Source organism: Sardina pilchardus, chromosome 7 (genome assembly GCF_963854185.1).
Source record: "Sardina pilchardus chromosome 7, fSarPil1.1, whole genome shotgun sequence".
Taxonomy (NCBI): domain Eukaryota; kingdom Metazoa; phylum Chordata; class Actinopteri; order Clupeiformes; family Clupeidae; genus Sardina; species Sardina pilchardus.
In genome coordinates, this window is record NC_085000.1 from 5,748,426 (window position 1) to 5,759,248 (window position 10,823).

A 10,823-nucleotide genomic window follows, 5' to 3' on the forward strand; every position below is an offset into this window, starting at 1 on the left:
CTGACTTAACATCTCTGTTCTCCCACCACAGGAATCTTATGAAGTCTTGATCTTCTAGTCCTTTCAAACACTTGAGTCTGTGATCTGCACACTTTCTGTTTGACGGACATGGCTTGTTTTCTTTTAACGGCAGGGGCAATTCACAACGTCCATCTGACCGTATCTTTATACCCTCCTCCACCATTGAGATGAAGCGAAGGTCTTCCTGAGAGAACTGAGCATCTTCCACATTCCTCTCACTAAATTCTGACTCAAGCGCCTTCAGCACATCTGTAGGAGCAATGAATTCCTTGACTTGTGTTCTGCACACATACTGAACTTGACTTGTTAGATTAACAGATGACTGTAGACAAGGTGTAACCTGTCTCACAACAATTCTATGGCTGCTTCCAATGGCATCACCATAATCAACACAGGGATCGACGCAACCAACAATGCTCCAACCAAGGTCAGTTCTTACTGCAAATGGCTCGTCATCCTTGCCTGATACAATTTCTCTGGGCAACAGGGCTTGAGAACAGTTGTACCCTATTAGCAAACCTATGTCACAGTCAATTAAAGGGGCAATTTCTTCAGCAAGGTGCTCTAGGTGAGACCATGCTCTTGCTGTTTTAGGTGTAGGAATGTGACTTAGACTAGCAGGAATAAACTCTCGGGAATAGGTCACTGGAAGAGGGATTTTCTTGGAGGAATAAAAGCCTCTGACCAGCAACCCAGTTAACTTGTGACTTGGAAAAACAGTTTGTTTAGATGAAAGTGTGGAAAGCTTTAATTGCACAGGCTCCCTTTGTGCATCAAGAGTGTCTGCCTTTTCTTGCAGGATAAAGGTGCTATCGCTCTGACTGTCCAGAAGAGCATACACAAGGACTTCAGTCTCTGGGTGACTTGTTGTTGACAGCCACACTGGCACTATTGTGGATGCATATGTGCTGTTCCTGTTCTGTGTTACTTGATTAGATGTAGCTATGCTTGATGTTTCACTACTCTCTTTCGACTCTGTCCGTTCCTTTGACCTTTCTTTCTCCTTCAGCTGGTTTCCACTCTCTCCTTGTCCATCAACTTCATTACCTTTCTTTTCATCCGCCTTGGTGCGGTCTTCATGTAAACATGTGGGATGTTTCCCCTTGCACATGTTACACACACTTCTCCTTTCACAGTTCTTTGAATGATGTCCTGGCTTTAAACATCCAAAACACAACTTCTTTGTTTGCACATACTTTACTCGTTCAGTGACAGACTTCTCCATGAATTTTCGGCATGTGTGAATGCTATGATTTGCCTTCTCACAAAACATGCATGCTTTAGCATCGCCCTTTTGTACCTTGGTATCTGTTTTCTCTTCAGATCCACTTGCCAGCACCTTTGCACCAACATTTCGAACCTTGGGTGGCTTCACCTTTTCACCTTCACCAGACTTAAGAGCATGAAGAGAGGTCATGGGATTACAAGCTATCTTAGCCTCTCTAGCCATAAATTCAACAAACTGGTTGAAGCTTGGAAAAGCTCTAGTGGCTTCTTGAAGGTCAATCACCTTTCTGTTCCATCTGGCGGTTAACCAGTCAGGAAGCTTGCTTAGCATTTTTTGGTTTTCGCTGCAGTCATGCAGGACTTCGAGACTCTTAATTTCAGACATTGCTGCTTGACAACCTCGAAGGAAGTCTGAGAATTCTCTTAATTCAACGCTGTCTTTGGGTCCTATCTTAGGCCATGAATTTAGTTTATCCCGGAAAGCTTTAGCGACTACGAAGGGACTGCCATATCTTTCTTCCAATACTTCCCATGCTGACTCGTAGGCTTTGTCCGTGCCCAAGAGGAAATAACTTTCAATGGCTTTCTTTGCAGGTCCTGTGACATATTTGCGGAGGTAATATATTTTTTCATTCACGGGAATGTTCTTCCGGCCTATCAGTGTTTGAAACGACATCTTCCAGTCCTTGTACCTTATTGGGTCTCCATTGAAGGCAGGTGGCTCTGGCACTGGAAGACGGCTTGCATTTATGGACTCTGCTATTGCTTCGGCAAGTGATATTGTTCCACTGTCTTGATAAGTGGGCCTAGCAGGTTCATGGCTTGTGGTGTGATGTCTTCTTATGGCAGAATGTGAAGGCACATGATGCTCTAGAAGAGTCTTTGGCTTGGGTGGATGCTGCAACAGCTCATGGTTGTGAAGAAGCTCTGATATCTCTTCATCTGAGCCCACGTCTTGTTCATAAACTTGAAGTCTTGCTCTGGCAGCATTCATCCTTTTAGTTGTTTCTAAACGCTCTAACTGTCTGCGCTTCTCTTCCAACAACTTCAGTCTTTCAGCATTTTCTGCTTCTTGAAGTGCAAGCTTCTTTCTATTCTCTGCTTCAAGTCTTTCAAGCTCTTGTTCTTCATGTTCCATTTCTTTCAGGATTTTCAAGGTGGCTTGGGTTGCAGCTAACTCGGCTGCCGCTTCCTGTTTCCTTGTGGAGGACAGGCTTGAACGTCTTGATCCTTTACTTGAAGTACCTTTGGATTCTATAGATGAAAACACAGAGCCAGTTTGAGTCCATGGTGCTTGCCTTGCATGCAATGCTTGATCTGTGGCATCATTAAGAAGACTACATAGCCGTTCCAGGATCTGCCTTGATACAGCGTCACAAGTGTCTACCCGACGGCGGATGTCTCCATCAGGAACGCTGTGTTGCCGTACATCTTCATATCTTTGTTTTACTTCAGTATCAGCAGAATTAATTTTAGTCTTGAGGTCTTGTAGAACATCTCTCAAGGATGATTGATTGAGTGCCCTTTTAGCCTCCTTTGCAAGAACTTTCCATTTCTCATATGCTTTAATAAAATGATGTTGAAGCTTTTTCAATTTGTCGTCATAGAGTTCTTGAGCCTTTTCAGTAAGTGTTCTTATTCTCTTACCGGTCTCTAATTCCTTTTCTGCAGCACCATTAGTGTCTGTATTTACTTCAATCTCATTTGAACGGTCTGCTTCTAAAGGTTCATTGTCAATGTGTTCAGTCTGCTGCTCTTCAGCTTCATTCATCATCTTTGGGTCTTGATTTTTAGTTGCAGAGTCATCAACATTCATTTTAGTATGCTAATTGGCCTTAAACTAGAGTTTAGTTAGCTTGCTTGTAATTGAAATTAAGTAATTGAGCTTTACTTTGAATATTTTTACCTTAACTAATTTAACTTGTTAACTTATCACACTTGTTTAAATGTAATATCGATATAAACCAAAATGACTTAATTGTCAGGTTATAAATGTGCTTATATGGCAGGAGAGTGACTTAGCCTACTTCACTAAATACTAAAGAGAGCAGCTTCTCAAACTTAGAAATCACTTTGCTAACACTACCGTGTTATGCACCTTTAAACTGAATCTACACTCCAAGAATGGCTTAATGGCAAATAATAAAGATGAAATTGTCAATAAGTTGACCTTAAATAGCCCACATCCAAATATCAAAAACACATAAGTAGCCCAGACAGCAATTTAGCTCTTGCCGACGTCGGGGCGGTGTGCCTGCGCCGACATAAAATGCCTCGGCTCGATGTCCTATGCAGATCGGTTGCTAATCGGCAAGATGTCGGGAAGATGTCGGCATTAGAATGATTGCCGACCGTGAGCCCACCTAAACCCGATATTATCATGACCTATGCGGCGCGGTCCCACTAGAGTGGCGGAAAGCATTCGGACGCCGCTCTCCCATTGACTTAACACTGGAACAGCTGATCTTCGGCTACGTCTCTCGAAAATCAGCCCTTCCAAAGTTAAGTCAAAAGGAGCGAGACGTTTGAATGCTTTCCGCCACTCTACTAGGATCCCACCGTTATATTAGGTCTTATTGATTTGCTTAGGCTAGCTGCTTTCAGATCGTGTTCACACGTTTCCTATTGTGTAGCCTATCAACAACAGTTATGTGATATTCCACTAATAACGTGACACGGCTTCCTTAACAATTTGACGGGAGCTAGTTGAAAAGTAAGCAAAGCCCGTTTAGGCTACTGGCAACCTGGGAATGCCAGTCTAACAGAAAACAAGAATGGATCAGTGATATCAAGTTTGATGGTTGAATGAGAGAAATAACAAAATAGGAGGGCATCTGGAGATGACCTTGGACATTTATTTTACTTGGTCTTTGCAAAATATCAAAACATTTATTTCAATACTCAACTCATTTATTTAATTCACATTTATTTCAACACTCACCTAATCACATTGACAAAAACAACAAAAATAACAAATCCCTTCAAATAGTCTGTCAGTTTAAAATAAAACAGCCAGTCAGTCAGTCAGTCAATCAATAGGTGGATTCGACTTAATGTAGACGACTGCAGACGTGACTATGGACAATTCCATGCTCCCAACTTTGTGGGAAGTTTGGGGATGGCCAGTATAGTGTACATGCAGCTGTTATGTTTGTATTAAACAGAAGCTATATGTCATTAATTTACATTACATTTAAATCTAGTGTAAAGAAGATTATTGGAAAATAACCAGAATCAGCTATAAAATATGAAATAGGCCTATTGTCAAAATGAAGGTGTATTGTGCATTGTTTTTTGGAGTTGTTTTACATAGTCCATTTTCAGCTGGAGTCCAACCTGCTCAGCTTTTCAACAGCTGGGGAAAGTACAGGAAGAAAATACACAAAATTAGACAACACATAATTAACAAGCAATGCGCATAATACAGTAGTTTACTGACAACAGCAGAGAGAACCTGCCAAAAATACCTGTGCATCCAGCAGGAACTGATCTAGCACTTTCTGATCTTTGACCATAGAGGTTAACAAAAATACATAGTATGAAATGTCTTGTTTTTTAATAGAACTGTGTGTGTGTGTGTGTGTGTGTGTGTGTGAGACCAAAAGTGACTACCAAGTGCAATCTCCGTCTCAGCCTCTAGCCTACCATAACACAGTATAGACACATAAAAACACATCATATACTAAAATATGTCTTACTTGGAGGGGTCCTGTGTGGAAGGCCTGGATGGGATTGAAGGGTTTCACAACCATGCTGCGTGTGTGTTCACAGACACTTGAAACACAAAGATTAAAACGGTTAAAACAAAGATTGATTCTTTCAGGTAATTAGTATTAGATCATATCAGATTCAGTCAGAATGACTGTATGAATGAGGGCAGCCTTTTTGCACTTTTTGCTCAGCCTAGCCTACATCAAAGAACCGGCAGAGAGAGAGAGAGACAGACACACACACTTTTCTTCCTACCCAAATTAAAAACAAAACAGGCTGCTAGCTACTCTAGTGACTACCAAGTCCCATCTGTGTCAGCCTCTAGCCTACCATAACACAGACTAAAGGCCCATTCACACCAAGAACGATAACTATAAATAAATATCGCTCTCGTTAATATGAATGACAACGTTCACACATAAACTATAACGATAACGACATCAAGAACGATATCGTTGTTGATCCCTTTCAGAGTGATTTTGAGAACGATAGAAAACTAACAGCCAATCAGAACCCATAATATTCTAGCCATCACATTCATTAAAGGGATAATCCGGAGTGAAATGCACTTTAGATCAATTTTTCGGACTATTGGGAGCACATACGTTGAGTTGACACCAAAATCATGTCATTCGGATGTATTTTGAGAAAGTTCGAGCTCACCGTTTTTAGCCAAAACTCGTTAGCCTGGAGGTGACTCGGGCATGTCATTTCGCCGCTACAAAACGCTATATTTATACCTCTTCTACTGTTCCAAACAACACTACACTTACGTGGTAGTGAGTAGAGGGTCCCTAAAGCCAAACCGAAGTATCCCCACGTCTTTATGTGGTCGGATAGAGAGTCCAGAATGAATTTAATCGAGTCAGTACCTTTCCGGAAATGTCGCTGTTGCAGCTAGCAACGTTTTCACAACACTTTACTAACATTTCCGGAAAGGTACGGACTCGATTAAATTCATTCTGGACTCTCTATCCGACCACATAAAGACGTGCGGATACTTCGGTTTGGCTTTAGGGAACCTCTACTCACTACCACGTAAGTGTAGTGTTGTTTGGAACAGTAGAAGAGGTATAAAAATAGCGTTTTGTAGCGGCGAAAGGACACGCCCCGGTCACTTCCAGGCTAACGAGTTTTGGCTAAAAACGGTGAGCGCGAACTTTCTCAAAATACATCCGAATGACATGATTTTGGTGTCAACTCAACGTATGTACTCCCAATAGTCCGAAAAATTGATCTAAAGTGCATTTCACTCCGGATTATCCCTTTAACATGAGTGACTTTTCTTATCGTTGGCCTGTGTGGACGCTTTTATCGTTATCGTTCTTGGTGTGAACGAAGTATAGACACTTAAAACACATCATACACTAAAATATGTCTTACTTAGAGGAGTCCTGTTTGGAAGGCCTGGACGGGATTGAGGGGTTTCACGACTCTGCTGCATGTTTGTGTTCACAGACACTTGAAACACAAAGATCAAAACGGTTAAAACAAAGATAAATGATTTTCAGGTAATCAGTATCAGATCATATCAGATTCAGTCAGAATGACCGTATGAATGAGGGCAGCCTTTTTGCACTCTGCACAGCCTACATCAAAGAACAGAGAGAGAGAGAGAGAGAGAGAGACTTTTCTTTCAACCCATATTAAAACCGAAACAGGCAGAATACATATTATAGTATTAATTAATTGTAGAAATATTGTCTTTAATCTAAAGAGACCTGCTAACTAGCCACCATGCTCTCAGGTCAAACTAACTTGACTGTATAGTTTTAGACTAAGACAACTAGTCAGATTGCAGAATAGACTAGATGACTTGACTGGACTGGTCATGTAACCGCACTGAGTGTCTGTGTGACAATTTTGTTAATTACCTTGTATTCAGTTGAGCGCATCCCTTCATCACTGGTTGACTCTTGCTGCCAATCATCTTGTGGCACTAGGAAATACAGAAAAAGAGCCTTTACACAAAGCACATCATCATCCAGAGCTAACCCAATGCATCACATATAAAGAAACTTAGACGTTTACTTATTAGTTAAGCACTCACAGACATGCAGAGGTGAAAAAGTCCAGCTTCAGAAAATAAAAGTCCTACCACATATCATATCTATGCCAACCATTCACTTAAACCAGCTGATTCTAATTACCACAAGTCTTCAGCTACAGCAGCTAATTAATGAGATCACCTGTGATAAGTGCACAGGTGGAACCAATACATGGCTGGATTTTTACTTTCTGAAGCTGGAGTTTTCCATCTCTGCAGGCGGCGTCCGCTCTACTTCCGGTTATTTCGCTGTGTACGGCCAGCGCTAACGCTAACGCTAGCGCTAGCTACCTACCTGACGTTTGCTAAAAACACATCCCGTTAAAGCATTTTATAGCCACAACAGACGTCATAGGATACAATATCTGATTTAAAACACTTCTACAATGAGTTTACTTATGTGTTATCCTAAGTTAGCCATATATATACATGTAAGTTAGCAGTTAGCAGCTAACCAGATAGTTTGAGAAACGTCTTGTGTAACCGTTAGCTGCTAACGTTATTATCTTCAAAAGGTTAATCTACACCGTATTATGCATTTTACCAAATATGATATATCATAGCTGCTATCATATCATATCATATATTAAATCATCATATCATTTGCGACATACGGATTTTACACAAGCTCAACGTACCTTCGTGCTTACACAGCCAGCTTGATGTGGACCAACGAACGGACTTCTCATACTCGTCGGCAGCAGGCAGCATTCAAAAAAAAAAGAAGCGGGATCGGCTAAATGGTTCTTCACGGTTCCTCCGCCGATCTCCAATGTGCGCTGTCGGGTAGACTCGTCCCGCCGATGATTTGCCCACCTAAACTGACAAGTTTTATTTGATGTGCATGGGGAAAAAACCCTGCCGATCCTTTGCCGCTGGTGCCCTCCAATTGCCGACGTCGGCAAGACTGAACGTGCTGTCTGGGAGGCTAACCAGAAAATGTGGCACTTTAAACCTTATTTAGACTTTAAACTTTAGTTGCACTTTAAATATGCATTTGCATTCACTTAAACTTATAGCATTTGCATTCACTTTACTTTCACTTAAACATATAATTATGTGCAACCAGAACGATTGACTGCAACACTTTAAATAGTCCTTTTGACGCAGTTGATGAGGCTACTCCACTTCACGTTCAACTTGCTTTAAACGTCTTGTTGGCTTAGCCACACAATGCTAAATTACCGGTACATCCACAGTCTTTCAATGTTGAGTACGGCGAAACTTCGAGAAACTTGCTTGTAGCTCCGTCGACAGCGGGAGGAAGGTCATCTTTCTGCCTCGTGTCGAGCTGGCTGAGTTCTCACTGTTACTCCTCTCAAGTCGAAATCACGAAACCAAGTCGTTCTTTTCCATTTACTGACATTTATTCACACTTCAGTGCAAATGCGTGCCGTGAGAACTGGACATACAGAAAACACGAAACATACATTACATTCTTATAGAGACTACATACATTGCGTATACCTTACGGTTACATAGTGAAACGTAAATTAGCCAGGTTAGCTTTAACATTAACACAAATAGCAGCAAGATATAAACTTTACCTCATTGGCCGCTTGTGCTTGAGAGAAATAAAACCAACAGGTCTTCAGGTCTTCACATTACACTAAACTTATATCTTACTAACTTAATCTCTTATATGCTGTACGAAATACACCAAACTTTCTAGCACAGCCGTGCTGCGTGCTGCATGGTCCAAAATGATACCATTCCCTTCTAACAGTGCCCTGCCATCACCTCTGACTTCAGAACTTTGGTTCCGGCATGAGTCATGATACATTCTAAGTGAAACTCCAATGAAATGAACACAAATAAAGATATGTTTTTAACATTGAATTATTCTTCTCACTTCTTGACTATTTATTCATAAATGTGTATTCATGAACTTATGAACTATGTATTTTTATTCCTATATTTATTGACTTATTTATTTATTTATTCAGCTGCCTTCTCTGCAGCTACACATAGTAGGCTAATCATGTTTCTGACATTCACGTTTTGGCAGTTCATGCACTTGAAAAGACGTGTTTGGACTAACAGCTGCTCGAATGGGGATGTGGGGAATGGGGTTTATATGCCATTTGTCCTGAAGATTCAGGTCGAGATTGAGACCACTGAACTCCATTGGCTTCCTGTAGGTGTCTGCAAAAACCACTGAACTCCATTGGCTACCTGTAGGTGTCTGCAAAAAACACTGAACTCCATTGGCTACCTATAGCTGTCTGGAACATGTACGTCCAGACCAGTTCACTCCTCCAATGAACACCGCCTGGCTCTGCCATCCGTACGCTCAGGGCAATCCAAACTTTCCTCATGTGTAAAATAAATGATGTCTGTAGCTGTGGGGGAAGCCGCTTCTGTCCGAGGAACATTACACACCACCTCCTCCCTCAGCGGAGACGCAAGCTGCCGCCTCTGAGCACCGGACTCCAGCGCATATTTTAGGAGCAGGAGCACAAAAAAATCAGAAAAATCCAACCAATAAAGGCCTTGCCTCAGAGGACTAGGCAGCTGCATAAAGCCCATGACTGCTGAATGTTGGGGCAAGTTTTGAGATTAAAGAAGAATGTTGTGGAAAATGTCCACTTCTGAATCCAATTGTTGGTGGAATGCACTAGCAGTTCCTACCAGAGCAGGAGCGTCCTTCTCTGTCTTCAAAAACCTCCTGAAGACCCAACCCTTCAGAGACTACCTCCTCTTCTACACTAAACAACTGGGCATGCTCATCTAACACTTACCACTAGACTATACTATACTATACTGTACCTATTCCCTTGACTTAACTTTGCGCAAACTGTCATCCTGTGCTGAATAGTATAATGCTGCACTAACATGTCATTGCCCTCATTCCCTCTTTTTGTAAGTCTTTTTGGATAAAAGCAACAGCTACTGTAAGTGACTACATGTACATTCTTGAATGATTCTTAATTCTGACTGCATAAATTCTAATCACACTTTACTTGCATATGGCATAGCTGGTGTGACAGGGGCTACATGGGCCTTGTCCATGAGTACTGTATGTGTGAAGAATTACATTTATTGTAAAATATGTAACTATTAGTCAATCTCTGTACGTGGGGGTTCAAGGACATGCCCCCAGAGTGCAGCGCTGTAGCTGCCTGGCTGCATTAGCTGCTGGTTGTAGCAACTTGAGCTATCTGAAACTGATTGTTTAAGTTATTTTTCATACCGACACACTCGGTGACCTTAAAGGAACACTTAAAGTGCACTCACTGGCTATGGCGCGCGGCGCAACTTTGATAGCATTTAGCTAGCCCAATGCATTCATTAGGATCCAAACAGAGATGAAGTTAGAAGCGACCAAACACCTCCATGTTTTCCCGATTAAAATACAGTTACACGAGTAATCACACGACCAACTATGGTGAGACAAAATAAAATGTGGTGCATTTCTAAGCAGGCAAAAGGGATAACTATATTGTGTGGCGGAATAACATTGGGAGCACTTAGACTCTGCGCATTAATATCCTCACTCCAAAGTGAAACTGAAAGTGCAAAGGATATTACTGCGCCACACAATATAGCTATCCCTCTTACCTGCTTGCAAATGCACCACGTTTTATTTTGTCAACTCGTCTTAGTTAAGGGTTAATATGAAAAAATGGTGAAGTGCTCCTGAGAAGGAGATCTATGTGAAAAATGGCCACCATGGCCCCCAGCGGTCAAATCTGAGGCACCCATGATTCTAATTTGATACTTTCATCACAAAGTGATGTTTGTGCTCAACAGCTAAAAGGAGTTATATTTGTTAAATTGGAATATACCATTGTATCTTACAGTCCGCTTCTTTTAA

The 10,823-nt window shown here is 41.5% G+C and overlaps 1 long non-coding RNA gene across 1 annotated transcript; it reads right to left on the reverse strand.

Annotated features, from left to right (window-relative positions):
* Positions 1-4,090: 4,090 nt before the first annotated feature.
* Positions 4,091-7,926, reverse strand: LOC134088191 (uncharacterized). The gene is made up of 5 exons (XR_009939917.1): positions 7,645-7,926; positions 6,834-6,898; positions 6,343-6,420; positions 4,947-5,022; positions 4,091-4,603 (listed from the first exon to the last, which is right to left on the reverse strand). It is a non-coding gene; the product is annotated as an uncharacterized LOC134088191 (long non-coding RNA).
* Between the last annotated feature and the right edge of the window lie 2,897 nt (positions 7,927-10,823).